This window comes from Schistocerca cancellata, chromosome 12 (genome assembly GCF_023864275.1).
Source record: "Schistocerca cancellata isolate TAMUIC-IGC-003103 chromosome 12, iqSchCanc2.1, whole genome shotgun sequence".
NCBI lineage: Eukaryota > Metazoa > Arthropoda > Insecta > Orthoptera > Acrididae > Schistocerca > Schistocerca cancellata.
The window spans coordinates 27207582-27226126 of NC_064637.1; positions in this window are offsets into that span (position 1 = coordinate 27207582).

Below are 18545 nucleotides of genomic sequence, written 5' to 3' on the forward strand. Positions count from 1 at the left end.
GTTTATGAGAACTGCTTCGAGAATTGGAAGAAGTGTTGGCAGAAGTGTATTGTATCTGAGGTGGATTACTTTGAAGGGGACAACTTGAATATTGATGAATTAATGAATATTTATTCATAAAAATATAAAGTCACCTTACTCTTTGAACACACACAGTACAATCCGTTGCACAGGCGGTCAGAGCTACTACAAAATGTAAAGTAGGAAGCTGCAGCTCTAAGGAAGATCTACACAGAAGTCCACGACAGCATATGCTTATCTTTTACAGTTGACATATAATCACTTTTTTGTCTTTTAATTGCACCTGGCGTGGCAAATCCGAAAGACAACACAAAAATGGTGATTGATTGTGAGCCATGAAACGTATGTTCTAGCAGAGTTTTTGTATAAATTTTTTATATCTATATTTTAGTATGATATCTAAATATGTACTACATATCTATTAGGCAGTGGGTTGCGGCCAGAAAACTCTCTTCTTTATGTAGCAGTTTAAAGGTAAACAGCTGAACAAACTTCCAACCCACTTATGTCACGACAATTCTGATTAAATGAACCTTCAAATAAATATTGAAATCTTTGCATTCATTGTCGAAGTTGTGATGACATAGACATACAAAGACGTTGTTAAACTTTTAACACTTCGTACAATGGGGCAGCAGAGGGGAGGGCGCGCTAATCACAACATGTGCTTCTCCGACACTCACTTGAAACCAAATAGTGCATTAAAAAAAAAAAGACAGTACTACCAATCGATGAAGAGCTTTCGGAAATGACTAAATGTTGCACTCTGTTTATGTAGTAACATACGGCTATGCTCTGAACACTAACGGACCAGATTTACAGGCATAGTCTGTAGAAGAGTATTACTGTCTGTCAGTGTTCATAACTTTTCCCTATCATTTGTTAAATAAAATGTAATTAAGAGTTCCTACAACTCAGCTACAAAGTATCAGGTATCTGCAAACACTGCTGTCACAAAGCTTCAATGATTAAGATATTGAGCATATTTTGTAAAATGCTGAAGCATACAAAAAGATCACACTTGTCTTATAGTTTTGAACAAAGAGCTACAAATTACAATGTCACAAATTTCCAGCCAACCGGTTCCAAAGAGAATTTAAAATTCTTTAACTAGTTTTCAACGCCAACTAGGGGCGCCTTTTTCAGAAGAAACTGTTACCTTACCTAACAATATCACAGGAAGGAACATTAATAGCAGGTAGGCATTAGAACAAACAATTTTTACAAATTAAACTGCATAAAAAATATATGGTTAAAAGTAAATTTGAGCGACAGCACTCTAGTCAAAATATTAAAACCACGATTAAAATATTTTCCAGCCGTCAATCTGCCGCAGGAGGGGTTACAGAGAAGGGGAATAAGTGACTGCTCACCCAGCCAAACGATCAGCAAGCGCATTACCTGGGATACCTACATGGCCAAGGACCCAAAGGGAGTCAATAGAACAAGCAGCATGGTGAAGATCAGCGAGACGGTCATGGATGGCCAAGACCAAGGGATGGCAGGAAAAACACCGGTCAATAGCCTGAAGGCCACACATTGAGTCCATATATAACAAAACGTGGTTGAGTTGGAACCATGTAATAAAGGTAAGGGCTTGGGAATTGCCATCAATTCCACAGTAAACACCCCACATGTAGTTGGCAGGAGATGATTCTCCATGCCAACAGAGGACGTGAAGGCATATCCCATGTTATCAGCAAATCTACATCTACACTCCGCGAGCCACCTTACGGTGTGTGGCGGAGGGTACTTATTGTACCACTATCTGATCCCCCCTTCCCTGTTCCATTCACGAATTGTGCGTGGGAAGAACGACTGCTTGTAAGTCTCCGTATTTGCTCTAATTTCTCGGATCTTTTCGTTGTGATCATTACGCGAGATATATGTGGGCGGTAGTAATATGTTGCCCATCTCTTCCCGGAATGTGCTCTCTCGTAATTTGGATAATAAACCTCTCCGTATTGCGTAACGCCTTTCTTGAAGTGTCCGCCACTGGAGCTTGTTCAGCATCTCCGTAAAGCTCTCGCGCTGACTAAATGTCCCCATGACGAATCGCGCTGCTTTTCGCTGGATCATGTCTATCTCTTCTATTAATCCAACCTGGTAAGGGTCCCATACTGATGAGCAATACTCAAGAATCGGACGAACAAGCGTTTTGTAAGCTACTTCTTTCGTCGATGAGTCACATTTTCTTAGAATTCTTCCTATGAATCTCAACCTGGCGCCTGCTTTTCCCACTATTTGTTTTATGTGATCATTCCACTTCAGATCGCTCCGGATAGTAACTCCTAAGTATTTTACGGTCGTTACCGCTTCCAATGATTTACCACCTATGGCATAATCGTACTGGAATGGATTTCTGCCCCTATGTATGCGCATTATATTACATTTATCTACGTTTAGGGAAAGCTGCCAGCTGTCGCACCATGCATTAATCCTCTGCAGGTCTTCCTGGAGTACGTACGAGTCTTCTGATGTTGCTACTTTCTTGTAGACAACCGTGTCATCTGCAAATATCCTCACGGAGCTACCGATGTTGTCAACTAAGTCATTTATTATTATTATTATTATTATTCGTTACAGTCAACTTTGGACTACGCTAAGCATCAGTCATTTCTTGTGCTTTTTCTTGCGTTCTTCCCAGTACTTCTTCATTTTTTCTGAGTGGGCTTCTTTACGTTCTTGCGACCAGGTTGTTCCCGTCTTCTTTGATTGCGTTCGGTCTTTGAATCCCTGTATTTTGTTGATGGCATTCCTATATTCCATTCTGTTGTAAACTGTCTCTGGTATAATGTTCATTTCTGCAATGTCTTCTTTTACTTCTTTCAGCCAGTTAATTTGTGTCTTTCTGCTTTCCATGTATTCCAGGATTTTCTTTGCCGTTCTTTCTGGTGCCATTCTTTTGACATGCCCATAGAAACTCAGTCTTCTCTTTTTAAAGGATGTTGTCAGTTTTTCAATTTTCTCGTATAACTCTTTATTGGATCGCAATTTATATTCTTGTCCATCCTTTTTAGGTCCTAAGATCTTTCTCAGTATTTTTCTCTCTTTTATTTCCAATTTCTCCAACAGACGTTTTCTCTTCAGTGGGATGCATTCAATCGCATACAAACTTTCTGGTTTTATTACCGCATTGTAGTGCCTGAGCTTGGCATTGATGGAGATCGACTTTTTATTGTATACATTTCGGCATAGCTGGTATGCCGTATCCACCTTTATTGCTCTTTCCTGTAGTGAAACATTTGGTAACCCAGTCGGTGTAATCCATTCCCCTAGATACTTAAATTTATGAACTCTCTTAATTATTCCATATTTAGTTTGCAATGTCTGTGTTGGGTCTGTTTTGTCCTGTATCACCAGTTCTGTCTTTTCATACGATATTTGTAGACCTGTCTTCTCAGCGATCTCATGCAGCATTTCTATCTGAATCTTTGCTGTTTCGATGTCATCTGCCAATATTGCCATGTCATCAGCAAATGCCAGACATTCAATTTTTGTTTTATTTCTTCCTAACGTTATCCCATTTTTCACTCCAGCTTCTGCCATTTATGTATATTGTAAACAATAAAGGTCCTATCACGCTTCCTTGCGGTACTCCCGAAATTACCTCTACATCTGCAGATTTTGAACCGTTAAGAATGACATGTTGTGTTCTTTCTTCTAGGAAATCCTGAATCCAATCACAAACCTGGTCCGATATTCCGTAAGCTCGTATTTTTTTTCACTAAACGTAAGTGCGGAACCGTATCAAATGCCTTCCTGAAGTCCAGGAATACGGCATCAATCTGCTCGCCAGTGTCTACGGCACTGTGAATTTCTTGGGCAAATAGGGCGAGCTGAGTTTCACATGATCTCTGTTTGCGGAATCCATGTTGGTTATGATGAAGGAGATTTGTATTATCTAATAACGTCATAATACGAGAACACAAAACATGTTCCATTATTCTACAACAGATTGACGTAAGCGAAATAGGCCTATAATTATTCGCATCTGATTTATGACCCTTCTTGAAAATGGGAACGACCTGCGCTTTCTTCCAGTCGCTAGGTACTTTACGTTCTTCCAGCGATCTACGATAAATTGCTGATAGAAAGGGGGCAAGTTCTTTAGCATAATCACTGTAGAATCTTAAGGGTATCTCGTCTGGTCCGGATGCTTTTCCGCTACTAAGTGATAGCAGTTGTTTTTCAATTCCGATATCGTTTATTTCAATATTTTCCATTTTGGCGTCCGTGCGACGGCTGAAGTCAGGGACCGTGTTACGATTTTCCGCAGTGAAACAGTTTCGGAACACTGAATTCAGTATTTCTGCCTTTCTTCGGTCGTCCTCTGTTTCGGTGCCATCATGGTCAACGAGTGACTGAATAGAGGATTTAGATCCGCTTACCGATTTTACATATGACCAAAACTTTTTAGGGTTCTTGTTTAGATTGTTTGCCAATGTTTTATGTTCGAATTCGTTGAATGCTTCTCTCATTGCTCTCTTTACGCTCTTTTTCGCTTCGTTCAGCTTTTCCTTATCAGCTATGATTCGACTACTCTTAAACCTATGATGAAGCTTTCTTTGTTTCCGTAGTACCTTTCGTACATGATTGTTATACCACGGTGGATCTTTCCCCTCGCTTTGGACCTTAGTCGGTACGAACTTATTTAAGGCGTACTGGACGATGTTTCTGAATTTTTTCCATTTTTGTTCCACATCCTCTTCCTCAGAAATGAACGTTTGATGGTGGTCACTCAGATATTCTGCGATTTGTGCCCTATCACTCTTGTTAAGCAAATATATTTTCCTTCCTTTCTTGGCATTTCTTATTACACTTGTAGTCATTGATGCAACCACTGACTTATGATCACTGATACCCTCTTCTACATTCACGGAGTCGAAAAGTTCCGGTCTATTTGTTGCTATGAGGTCTAAAACGTTAGCTTCACGAGTTGGTTCTCTAACTATCTGCTCGAAGTAATTCTCGGACAAGGCAGTCAGGATAATGTCACAAGAGTCTCTGTCCCTGGCTCCAGTTCTGATTGTGTGACTGTCCCATTCTATACCTGGTAGATTGAAGTCTCCCCCTATTACAATAGTATGATCACGAAACTTCTTCACGACGTTCTGCAGGTTCTCTCTGAGGCGCTCAACTACTACGGTTGCTGATGCAGGTGGTCTATAGAAGCATCCGACTATCATATCTGACCCACCTTTGATACTTAACTTAACCCAGATTATTTCACATTCGCATTCGCTAATAACTTCACTGGATATTATTGAATTCTTTACTGCTATAAATACTCCTCCACCATTGGCGTTTATCCTCTCCTTGCGGTATATATTCCATTCTGTGTCTAGGATTTCGTTACTGTTCACTTCCGGTTTTAACCAACTTTCCGTTCCTAATACTATATGCGCACTATTTCCTTCAATAAGAGATACTAATTCATGAACCTTGCCCTGGATACTCCTGCAGTTTACCAATATTACGTTAACTTTTCCTGTTTTTGGTCTCTGAGGACGGACGTTCTTTATCAACGATGATAATGTCCTCTCTGGTAAGCCGTCAGGTATTTTATCGTTTCGCCCAAGGGGGGGTCCCTCTAACCTAAAAAACCCCCGTGTGCACGCCACACGTACTCTGCTACCCTAGTAGCTGCTTCCGGTGTGTAGTGCACGCCTGACCTGTCTAGGGGGGCCCTACAGTTCTCCACCCAATAACGGAGGTCGATGAATTTGCAACCATTATAGTCGCAGAGTCGTCTGAGCCTCTGGTTTAGACCCTCCACACGGCTCCAAACCAGAGGACCGCGATCGACTCTGGGCACTATGCTGCAGATATTAAGCTCAGCTTGCACTCCGCGTGCGATGCTGGTTGTCTTCACCAAATCAGCCAGCCGCCGGAAGGAACCAAGGATGGCCTCAGAACCCAAGCGGCAGGCGTCATTTGTTCCGACATGTGCTACTATCTGCAGCCGGTCACACCCAGTGCGTTCAATAGCTGCCGGAAGGGCCTCCTCCACATTACGGACGAGACCCCCCGGCAGGCACACCGAGTGCACACTGGCATTCTTCCCCGACCTACCCGCTATTTTCCTGAGGGGCTCCATAACCCGCCTAACGTTGGAGCTCCCTATAACTAATAGGCCCGCCCTCTGTGACTGTCGGGACCTTGCCGGAGAATCGGCCACTGGCCCAACAGGCGAGGCATCCTGTGGTGGCTCCAAAACGATGTCATCACCACTAGGAAGCACCCCGTACCTGCTGGAAAGGGGTAAGGCAGCTGCCACGCGGCCAGATCCCACCTTCGCCTTTCGGCCAGGCACGCGCGAGCCCACCACTGTCCGCCATTCACCCTGGAGTGATGGCTGACCGGTAAGATGCTCACTGCCGGAAGACGCAGCGACATCAGGGGTTCCATGTGATTCCAAGGCCACCGAAGTAGGCATAGGTCTCACCACAGTTGCCCCAACGCCACTACGAGCCGACGCCTGCGCCTCGAGCTCGATGAGCCTAACAGACAAAGCCTCCACCTGCCCCCGAAGAGTGGCCAATTCTCCTTGCGTCCGCTCACAACAGCCACAGTCCCTACACATGACTATGTTTACCCTACCCTATACGGTGACAAATTCCCAAGATAATCTTCTGATGAGCTACTCTGATAATCAAGAAACACTCACTGAAATACAAGACGCGAAAACTACGCTAGGTTTTCCCAGAAAAACTATTTAAAAGCTAAGCGCAGCAAATAAGTAAAAAAACGCTTTATACAAACAGTACTCGCTGCTGCTGGTGCTCTCGCTCTGGCTGTCACGAGACAACTGCTGATTCAAGTGACTAGTGGCTAACGGCCGCGAAACAAACAAAGACGGTTTTAGGGCGCTTTCTGTTCTAAACGATCAAGAAAACACTAAGAAATCTAACACGAAAACTACGTAAAGTTTTATCAAGAACTGTTAGTTACTATGCAGAGCAGATAAACACAAATAGAATCCCTTCCTTAGTGGAAGGTCGTAAACAAAATGCAAAATAAACGCTTTATACAAACAGTACTCGCTGCTGCTGGTGCTCTCGCTCTGGCTGTCACAAGACAGAGCCATTGGGTTAAAAAACAACACCATCCTGAAACTCCCATAAAATTTGGCGGAAACAACAATGGAACACCATCGTGGGAACGAAATTTTTCTGACCTCGGCACAGGTCCATCTAAATCCGGGGCCGAGGAACTAACCAAATGGGGGTGTTGGGGAGGGAACATGGGAGTCAGGACAAATAAGGAAGCTGAAAATCACGGCAAAGACATGCAAGGTGGAGCCCAACCGGTAAACATCCTTGGTCTGGGAACAGAAGAGAATAGGAAGGGTAAGTGGGAGAGGAACGGACAGCAACTGCATTAGAAACCAGAACCTGGAACTGCTGAACAGAAAGGGGGGGTGGGCGGAGGGGAGTGATCCCAGCTTTAACCAGGAGACTATCAACAGGGCTAGTAGGGATGGCACCAGTGGCAAGACATATACCACAATGGTGGGCTGGATCCAGGAGGTCCAGTCTGGAATGAGCAGCCGAACCATAAACTTGACAACCATAGTCCAAATGAGACAGCACTAAAGCCTGGTAAAAGTGGAGAAGGTGGAGCGGTCCGTACCCCAAGAGGTGTGGGCAAGGAAGCGAAGGACGTTGAGTTTATGGAAACATCCTACCTTCAGAAGTCTGATATGAGTAGCCAAGTGGGCTTGTGGAAAAGAAGACCCAGGAAACGAAACTGTGGGGAAAAGGGTAGTCATTGTGCATCGAGGTAGAGCTCCGGATTGGGGTGGATCATACATAGTATGGCGACAGGAGTGGACCACCCGCGATTTTAAAGGAGAGAATTTAAACCTGTGTGGGAGGATCCTTGCAGAGGCACGCCAAATACCTCCCTGGAGCTGCTGCTCTGCAGAGGCTATTGAAGAGGAACTAACCCAAATGCACGAATCATCCACATACACAGCAGGGGTGACTAAAGGACCGACTGATGCTACAAGCCCAACCATAGCAATGAGGACAAGAAGTACACTCAATACGGAACCCTGTAGGATGCCAGTCTCCTGAGTCTGTGTCGAACTAAAAACAATACCAACCCAAACCCTGAACGACCGATGGAACAGGAATTGCCAGTTAAAAATCGGGAGTGGGCCCTGAAGACCACACTCATGAAGTATAAGTAAGATGTGAAGGCACCAAGCATTGCGAAGACCGAAAAATACTGCACCCAAATGGCGGCGCTGGGAAAAAGCCTGCCAAACTGTGGATTCCAAGTGAAGTAAATGATTGATGAGAGACCGTCCCTATCGAGAGCCACATGGGCAATGGGACAACAGATCCTGAGATTCGAGGGTCCAATAGAGGCGACAGGCTACCATCCATTTAAGTAACTTGATGACATCGTTTGTCAGACTAATTGGCCCATAGATTTCGACAAACAGGGTGTTCTTACCAGGCTTAAGGACAGAAACCACGATGCTATCGCTCCATTGAGAAGGAAAGTCACCCTGGAGCCAAATACAGTTAAAAAAAAACCGAGAAGATGTTGTCATTGTGGAGTACAGACGTTGAAACAATTGGTTATGAATGGAGTCTGGGCCAGGGTCTGTATCATCAGAAGAAGAAAGTGCGGAAAGAAGTTCACATTCAGTAAAAGGTTAGTTGTAAGATTTTGACTGACAAGGGGTAAAACATAAGGCAGAAGCTTCGGACTCCTGTTTCTGGTGGAGGAAAGCAGCCAGATAGGAGGTTGATGCTGATACTGTTGCAAAATGGGTCGCAAGATGTTCTGCAAGAATCAACGGGTCCATGGAAAGGCCATCTCGGTGGGTAAGGCCTGGGAGGGTAGACTGCCGATGGCAACATTGGAGACAGTGAAGTGTAGCCCATACCCATGACATAGGGACAGTAGAACTGAGGGAAGAAACAAACCATTCCCAACACACTCATTTGCTCCGTTTGGTTAAGTAATGGGCTTTGGCACAAAGGCGTTTGAAGGTAATATGCTTGACAGCAGATGGGTGCCTCTTAAGATGTTGCAAAGCTCGACGGCAATCATGGATGGCAACTGCAATGGCCGGTCTCCACCACAGTACTTGCCGGCGGCGAAATAGTCTGGGTGAGCATGGGATAGCAAGGCTAGCGGCGCGAACAATCGCATCAGACACGTCACACAGGACGTCATCAATACAACCAGACAAAGAGGGAGAAAGAACGACCTGTGCAGTGTATAGAGGCCAATCGGCGCATTGGAGACACTAACAAGGGAGTAAGAGAATGAACGGGAAGTGGTCACTATCGCAAAGTTCGTCGTGTGGCGACCAGTGGAATGAAGGGAGGAGGGAGGGAGAAGAATGAGAAAGATCAATGGCAGAGAAGGTACCATGACCGGCACTGCGATGAGTAGGGCAGCCATCATTAAGAAGGCACAAGTCGTGGTCTATCAGAAGACCTCAACTAGATGGAAATGCACTGCCACACAAGTGATGGTGAGCATTAAAATCCCCAGGGAGGAGGAAGTTCCTGAAGAGGGGCAGTTAAGGCAGCAGGTGTAAGTCCTGTCAGGAGGGAGATAAAGATTGCAAACCGTGACCTCAGAGTCCAGGTGGACCCTAACATCAACTGCTTCCAATGTAGTTTGAAGAGGAATCCAAGTGCTAACAATGCCCGTACAGACCAACGTACAAATGCCACCAGAGGACCGCAGGAGGGTGACCCGATTTCGACAGATAGCATGGAACCCACGGAGGGTCAGTGAGTGGTCATCAGTAAAATGAGATTCCTATATAACCACACAGGTTGCAGATTAAGACGAAATAAGGGATTTCAACTCCGGAAGGTGATGGTAATATCTATTACAATTCCACTGGATAACCACTGAATGATGATTCAAATGGGAGGTGAACAGGCTAAAGCCAGTCATGCCACCGGGTCACCACCTGTCACCAACAGGGAGGGGGCGACGTCCGTGAACAACAGGTCAGAGTCAGAGTCAGGTTGCAAATGTGGATATGGGACCTCTGGCGACGCCAGAGGCTCCTTGTCTTGGGACTTATGTTTCTTCTTCTTTTCTGTTTGAGATCGAGGAGGGCTGTGTGGCAAAAAGAAGCCAGCTGCAGCAAGATCTGGAACAGAAACAGATGGGCGACCTAGGGATCAACAGACCATGGTTCTTGTAGTCGTCATGTGGCAGCAGATCTCTGGCCTGGAAGGCGCTGGGAGGGGGGATCCTGGAAGGGGCGCCCTTTACCGGCAGACGCCAAAGTAATGGGACACTTCGATGGCTGGGGAGGGGGAGCGGCACCCGGATTGGTGGGTGTGGGAGTCTCAGGGAGGGGAGGGGGGAGGAGAGGGGTTTAGGACTGGGGGGAGGAAAAAATGGTTCAAATGGCTCTGAGCACTATGGGACTTAACATCTGTGGTCATCAGTCCCCTAGAACTTAGAACTACTTAAACCTAACTAACCTAAGGACATCACACACATCCATGCCCGAGGCAGGATTCGAACCTGTGACCGTAGCAGTCCCACGGTTCCGGACAGCGCCTAGAACCACTAGACCACCGCAGCCGGCCTGAGGGGAGGAAGGGGTGACAATGTAACTAAAGCATAGCTTTACGTCATGGACACAGGATGAAGACTTGCATACTTCTTATGAGCCTCAGTGTAGGGACTTATACTCGTGTATCTCCTTTTCCTTCTTATAAACTGGGCAATCCGGTGAACGTGGAGAATGAGTGCCATGACAATTAACACACACGGGAGGGGAGGGGGGGGGGGGCAGGAACGCCCTCATGGAGTGGACGTCCAGTAACCACAGAAAGGGGCCTGAGAACAGTGGGAAGACATGTGGCCAAAACGCAAGCACTTAAACATCTCATATTTGATGGGATGTACGGCTACATATCACATTGATAAACCATAATCTTGAACTTCTCAGGGAGGGTATCCCCTTCAAAGGCCAGGATAAAGGCATCAGTACCAATGCAATTGTCCTTCAGACCCATCTGAACACGCCGAACAAAGTGAACACCCCGCCATTGAGATTGTCCCCAAGTTCCTCATCAGTTTGAAGGATGAGGTCCCTGTGAAAAATTACACCTTGAACCATATTCAGAGACTGGTGGGGTTGTAATGAACACAGGAATTGTGTCAGGCACGAAGGGCTACAGACAGGGCAGCTGAAGCAGTTTTGATCACCATCAAACCCAACTGCATCTTGCTCAGAGTCCACTTCACCAAACTTGTCGTCAATGTTTTCCAAAAAAATAAAGGATTGGTTTTGGTGAAAGTATCCCCATCAGTCCTGGTGCATACACAGATAGTGGGGCAAAAGTTTCACCCCTCACCGACGAGCCTTACCCACCTCCCAGGGGGTAGCCATGGAAGGGAAGGGCAAAGGGCCAGAAGAAGCAGCACTAGAAGAATCATTTCCATGCAAAGAGACAGCCACAGAAGAACGGCCAGAGTTCTGGACCTGTATGCAATTCATTTGTATAGCGTCCACCCTGATACCACCCACTACAATCAGGGGCTCTCCCCACGGGCACCACCCACCCACAGCAAGGGCCATCTGGTATCGCGACCATTGCTGGGAGTTCCAATGCTCCAAGATGACAAGCAACCACTCCTAGGCTTACATGAGGAGGGCACGGCTCAGGTATCAGTAGTGTGATCCCTGTGTTTTCAAGGGGCTCAACCAAAAGGGTACGTAGTGACCCCACCACATGGGCTGGCTACCATGCAGGCTATGCAACCTAGCTAGACAATGACATGAAGGAAACTGTAGAGGAACTAGGAGGGCACACGTCGGAGCCACTAGGTAAGGTGCTCTTCCCCAAATGGCACACACTATGGAAGAGAAATTTAGTAATGGAGGTCAAACCCCAGAGGGGGACCAGAGAATGCCAAAAGGATGAGGTAATTATGCAACAAAACCAAACTGCAAAGCCAACATAACCAGGAGGATAGCGGATACAACATAAAAATGGACACCAAGAGATGGAGAGGAGAGGGCGAAGGGGAAGGGGAAGGAGCAAGGACAGGAAGGAAGGGAAAGGAAATGAAACACAGCCCAGGAAAGGAAGGAAGGCTGAGATAGCTCGGGGCCCCGTGCTCGCCAAACATGTACTCACGAAGGATCGTGAGCCCCCGTGGCAGGTAGGGGGAGGGCGGGTAGGGACAGTCAGGCAGTGGAAAAAACCGCTGCAATTTCACTGGAGGAAGACATCGTGAGACTGGTAAGGCATGGAACATTCAATGAGACAGTTTACGCCTCAGGTTCACCTGCTGCCACCAACTTATTCCCTGAGCAGTCTATACCCATTGTGTCTGAGGGTCCGGTGGGATCTAGGTCCTCAGAAAACGACAGAATCTCCACCCCATCCTGAGATGCAGAGCTTGTCAATAACGGTGATGTGGGTGCTACCGCAATTTCCTAGGTCTTAGGGGTCTTGTTTTTGGACTTTTCTCGCTTCTTCTTGGGTTTCTCTGGCTGGGAGGGCTTCACTGATTTCGTCTCTGGGACTGAGGATGATCATGAAGCTGCTTGTGGGCACTACAGCCACTGGCAGGCGTCATATTTCCCATTAGCAGAAACCTGGAAAGGGAGTGACCCAAGGGACCCCTTCCTAGAGAGAGGAGCTTGCGCTTCTGTAGCTCAAAAGTTGGGACTGGTGTCCCCAATGATTCAGGGGAGTGTTCCCAAGGCAGGTGGTGCGAGAGCAACAAGGGGGCAAGTACCCCCCACCATCAAGAGGGCAGGTGTAGTCTCCTGGCTCTGAGAGCCGACTGCAATTCTCAAAACTGGTGGCGCCACAACTGTTCTCGTAGCGGTGGTGTATGAGGAGGTCATAGCCACAGGATGTAGGTGCTCATATTTTCTCTTGGCCTCACTGTAGGTCAGTCGGTCCAGGGTCTTGTATTCCACGATTTTCCCCTCTTTCCGTAAAATCCTGCAGTCTGACGAGCAAGGTGAATGATGCTCTCTGCAGTTGAACACAGATGGGAGGCGGGGCACATTGATTATTGGGATGTGATAGACATCCACAATCTCGACATATGATGCTGGAAGTACAGTGGGAAGACATATGGCTCAACTTCCAGCACCTGAAGCACCACAACCGGGGAGGGATATATGGGTTGATATCACAGCGGTAGACCATCACCTTGATCTTTTCGGGTAAGGTGTCTCCCTCGAAGGCCAAGATGAAGGCACCGGTGGCAACCTCATTATCCCTCGGACCCTGACGAACGCACCGCATGAAATGAACACCTCACCACTCTAAATTGGTGTGCAGCTCGTCGTCAGACTGCAAAAGAAGGTCCCTGCGGAAGATAATACCTTGAACAATATTTAAGCTCGTATGTGGTATGATGGTAAGAAACATCCTCCAACTTGTTACAAGTGAGTAATACCTGTGACTTGGCAGAGGATGCTGTTTTCATCAAGACGAACCCAGATGACATTTTAGACAAGCCCTCTACCTCCCCTAACACTCTGCAAAAAACTGTGGCTTCATCAAAACAATGGAGTCCCCATCAGTTCTTGTACGTACAAGGTACTGGGGTGAATAAGGTTTGCTGCCATCCTTAGCCTGGCATTCCACCCATGATGTTGCCAGGGAGGGGAATGATTTAGGGTCACAATTTCTTGCATTGTACTGGGACTTGGAGGGCTTAGAGATTGCTGGTGTTTGATCACCAGCAAATGATGACGTGGTATGCTTCATCGCTCGTCATCCATCCTGATGCCACCCACTCTGACCAGGGGCCCTCCCCACAGGTGCCACCCAAACGCAGAGTCCTGTCAGGAGGGAGATAAAGATTGCAAACCATGACCTCAGAGTCCAGGTGGACCCTAACATCAGGAGTCCTGATGTCCCAGGATGACTGACATCTACTCCTTGGCATACATTGGGAGTTAACAGCACAGGCATCATCAGCAGAGCGATCACTATGTTGTCAGGGGGTCTACAACCAAAAGGGTACATGGCAACCCCACCACAATGGTCTGGCTACTGTGCTGTATATGAGGTGCAAAGAAGTCCACGGTCATCGTCGGCGCAAAAAGTGACACTGCGTAGTGCATGGTGGAAAACGCACCCTGGAAGACATCCTAGCCCAAGAGATGGAGAACGAGCTGGACTGCAGTGGGACGACGAGAGAGTGAGCTAAAGATCTCAAGGCACAATAGAAATGATGCACCATGTAAGGCAGCCTTCCCCAATTGGCTCACTGTTCAGGAAAATTTTGAAAAATGGAGGTCAGTCCCTACAGGGGACAATCACATAAAGGCCGAAATGTGAGAGACTCCTTTTAGTTGCCTCTTACAACAGGCAGGAATACCTCGGGCCTATTCTAATCCCCAGACCCGCAGAGAGGGGGATACATATTGGCACAAGTCGGTAGTCTTCATGACTATGACAGCATGTTTCCAACTGCTGCCAGCCACAACCTTCAAACAGCTGCTATGTATATGATCAGTGAACATGTGTCTGGTACTAATTGATAGAGGATTTAACATTATCAATGAATGATGAACATATTACTGGCCCATTGTGGTCATGTACAATTCCAACTGCCCAATGAGGTAGGAGAAACAAAAGATAATGTGACACTGACACACCCAATGAGACATCGTCATGCTACTAGATTGCTGAAGCTGCTGGCAGGTGTAAACAGAAGAATACATACACTCATAACTTTGAGAACTCAGTTTATCTTTATTATACTGTAGGTCTCTGATGATGCTGACAGTCATACTACAGGAAATGTCATCTAGCTGAATTTATTACATTTTTCATTAGAATGAAATTTCTTGATAACTTAGAGGGTCTCTGGTGTGGCGAAAACTACATCAAAAACCTTAAAACTTGTATACCTCTTATTGTTCAGTTTGCTGAACAAGTGTGCCAGGAATGCAGCATAACTAAAAACAAACACTAACACATGCACAAATGCACCTGCACACACCTCAAAAACGATGAAAACTTTTGCATCTTTGTCACAAAATTTAGACCTATCATGGCTTACGGTGACCATGTGGAAAAAGTATATTGCATATCAGTAGCTAAGAAATTGTGGAATTACTTATAACAGGTGTGGGCATCTCAAAACCAAATATGAACAGACTCTGAGGAGGCAAGGTAGGGACACTATCTACGATTACACCTAAAATGACCCATGTACGGTTTCAGTTTCTCCTCAACTGCACAGCTTTTTCTATTTGGTGAATGTTGTGTTTTTTACTTTGGCTGTCTATTTTCTGTTGTGAGGATGAAGTTCCCCTCACATAACGTAGAAGTTTTCTAGTGTGAATTTTCGTTTTGAGATACTGAAATTAATATGCAAGAGAACAAAATACATACATGCAGGAAATCAAGAAGGCAAACGGGAATACAGATATCGGAAAAATAGGACTGTCAGCAACTGCAGTATGATGAGCAGGAATGATCAGATTAAAAATCCAAACAGAAGAAGACCATGTGTCTAAGGGAAATATAAGTGCTGCTATTAAGAAAAGTAAACAGACCTTTGCAGAAAATAGAAGCACCTGTATGAATATTAAGAAAACTATCAGAAGCAAGCAAACAGGGCAAGAGTGATAGGTGTACAAAGGAAAGAAACAACAAAACAATGTCTAGGAGAGGGAAGATGAGGTGTCAAGACCTGCTACACTGTAAGAATAATTTGACAGAGGACTGAAAAGCCTAAGCTGAAACAAGGCACACAGACTGGGTGACATCCCGAAGAAATACTGAAATGCTTGGGAAACAGGCATTAACAAAATGAGAACACCTGGCATCCAAGATACATGAGACATGCAAAGTATTGGGTTCAAAAACATAACACCACCATTCACCTGATGTGCAAGATATTTGATACCCAGAATAGCCTCTTAATTCAAGAAGAAAGTAATAAATTGTTCAAATAATTTACGGGCCTACAGAAGGGTGATCTCAATAGCCACCAATATTTCAACAGGAGCACACACTACCATTCACCAGGCACAACTGCAGAAAGTAAAGACTGTGTAAGGGAATTTAAAACCTCTATCTGTGGACAAATTCTGGAAAGATAGCAAAAGCAACACATTATACACACTAGTGCATCACACAATCAAACATAACAACAAAACATTGACAATGCAATGCAAATGGATAGACAAAAAAAAATCCACGTGCACTTGCAAAGGTTTAACTTTTGGAGCCAGTGGCTCCTCCTCCTAGCAGAAGAGGTGAAGGGGAAGGAAGAGGGGTGAACGAAAAAAAACTGGAGAGGTTTAGGAAAAGGGGTACTTGTGCAGGAAAGTCCCCAAGAACCCCATGTCAGGAGAGACTTACAGGATGGGATGTAAAGCGAAGACTGATCGTTGGGGACTGCAGTGGATGAGGTTTGAAACCTGAGAGCTTAAATGTAGAAGACAGGGTAATATGCAAGACAGAGATTACTACTGAAACACTGTGTATGAGTTAATAAGGGTAAAAACTGTCATTGTATGTGACAGGGGTAGGACGGGGATGGGAAAAATAGAAATGGCAGAAAATGAGAGTTGTACAAATCTAAAATGGGGTGATGAAAGGAGTAGTTACAGTGCATAAATGCTGATATGGAAGCAATTAACATAAATTAAGATTAGGTAGTTGGCGAGACCAGGGACATGTTGCATCAGTTCTCACCTGTGAAGTTCTGAGAAAGCAGAGTCTGGGATATGAATCCCGATGACACCTGTGGTGAAACAGTCATCGAGTTAATGACTGTCTTCTAGAGCATTCTCTGCTGCAGGATATTGCATGTTGCTGGTATACACCCTCTACCTATGTCCCTTCATGCTGATTAACAATTGGGTGGTACTTAAGCCGACGTAAAAGGCCAAACAGTGTTTACATAGCAGCTGGTATATGACATGTTTCATTACGTAGGTGGCTCTCCCTTTGATGGTACATGTTTTGCCAGTTACAGGGCTGGAACAGGTGGTGGTAGGAGGGTGTATAGAGCAAGTCTTGCAGTGGTGACAGTCACATGGATAAGAGCCGTAGGGTAGGTAGAAGGGTGCAGAAAGAGCAAAGCGTCTGACAGGAATGTTGCAGAGATTGGGAGGGTAACAAAAAGGTATTCTATGTGTGGTGGGCAAATTCCCAGACAGAATGGATCTCATTTCAGGGTATGATTATGGGAAATCATTGGTTCTTGGGGGGAGGGGGGGGGGGCTTTCCAGGGATCCATAAGCCTTCAGCCCCTGGTTTGCTTTTGATACATCGATGACGTCATTGGTGTATGGACTCATGGTGAGGCTGACCTGTTAAAATTTCTGGACACTCTAAATACCTTCTTTCAATTAAATTTCACATAGTCCTACCTTGAGTCCCATGTCACTTTTCTTTATGTTGATCTAATCCTCACTGAACACAAGTTACACACTTCTGTCCACATTAAACCTACTAACAAACTACAGTACATACATTTTGACAGTTGCCGTCTTTCCAGTGTCAAATGTTTGCTCCCATACAGGCCTGGAATTTGAGGCAAATGTATTTGTTTGGATGCAGACTCTTTACAGCAATACAACATTGTCATCTCAGCCTTCACTGAACTTAATTACCCCAACAGCCTAGTTCAAAAACAGATTTTCTGGACCATCACATCCAATCCTGGTACTACTGATTCCTCCAAAAATAAACTCTGGAGCACATCACTTGTCACCCAGTATTATCCTGGTCTTGAATATATTATTCAGCTACTTCAAAATTCTTTAAGAGTGTAAATACCTTTTCTTCTGGCCATTTTTGTATATTATTTTTAAAGGTGTTAGGAGATGCAATGTGCTTGCACAGGTAAAGTGTTAAAAAGCTTTATTCCCATGTGTTCATGCCTGCCGTTAGTGTTTTTCTAAGTCATGTTTCAGGCATGTCTATCGTTAATGTTTAATGAGTATTATGATTATGAATGGACACCTTAAGGCTGTAACTGTTAAAATTTTTCTTTACATAAAAATGCAGCTGTATATACTGAGGTGATAAAAGTCATGAGGTAGCTGTACACAAATATAGAGATGGTGGTAGTATCATGTCCATAAGGTAGTACATTAGCAGAGCCATCATTTGTACTCATCTGAAAAGGTTTATAATGTGATTAACAGACTTTGAATGTGGAATAGTAGTTGGAGCTTGATGCATGGACACACTATTTTGGAAGTAGTATGGGAATTGAATATTCTGAGACCCTCAGTGTCAAGAGTTTGCTGAGAATATCAAATTTCAGGCATTACATCTCTCAAAAGAAAATGCAGTGGCTGATGATGGCCTTCACTTAATGACAGCCCAGTGCCATTTGTATAGAGTTCTCAGTGCAAACAGACAAGCATTACTGCATGAAATAACCCCAGAAATCAATCTTGGATGTATGATGAACATAACCATTACGATATTGCAGCAGAATGTGGTATTTATTGGCTATGGTAGCAGACAACTGATGTGAGTGCCTTTGCTAACAGCAACACAGTGACTGCAAAG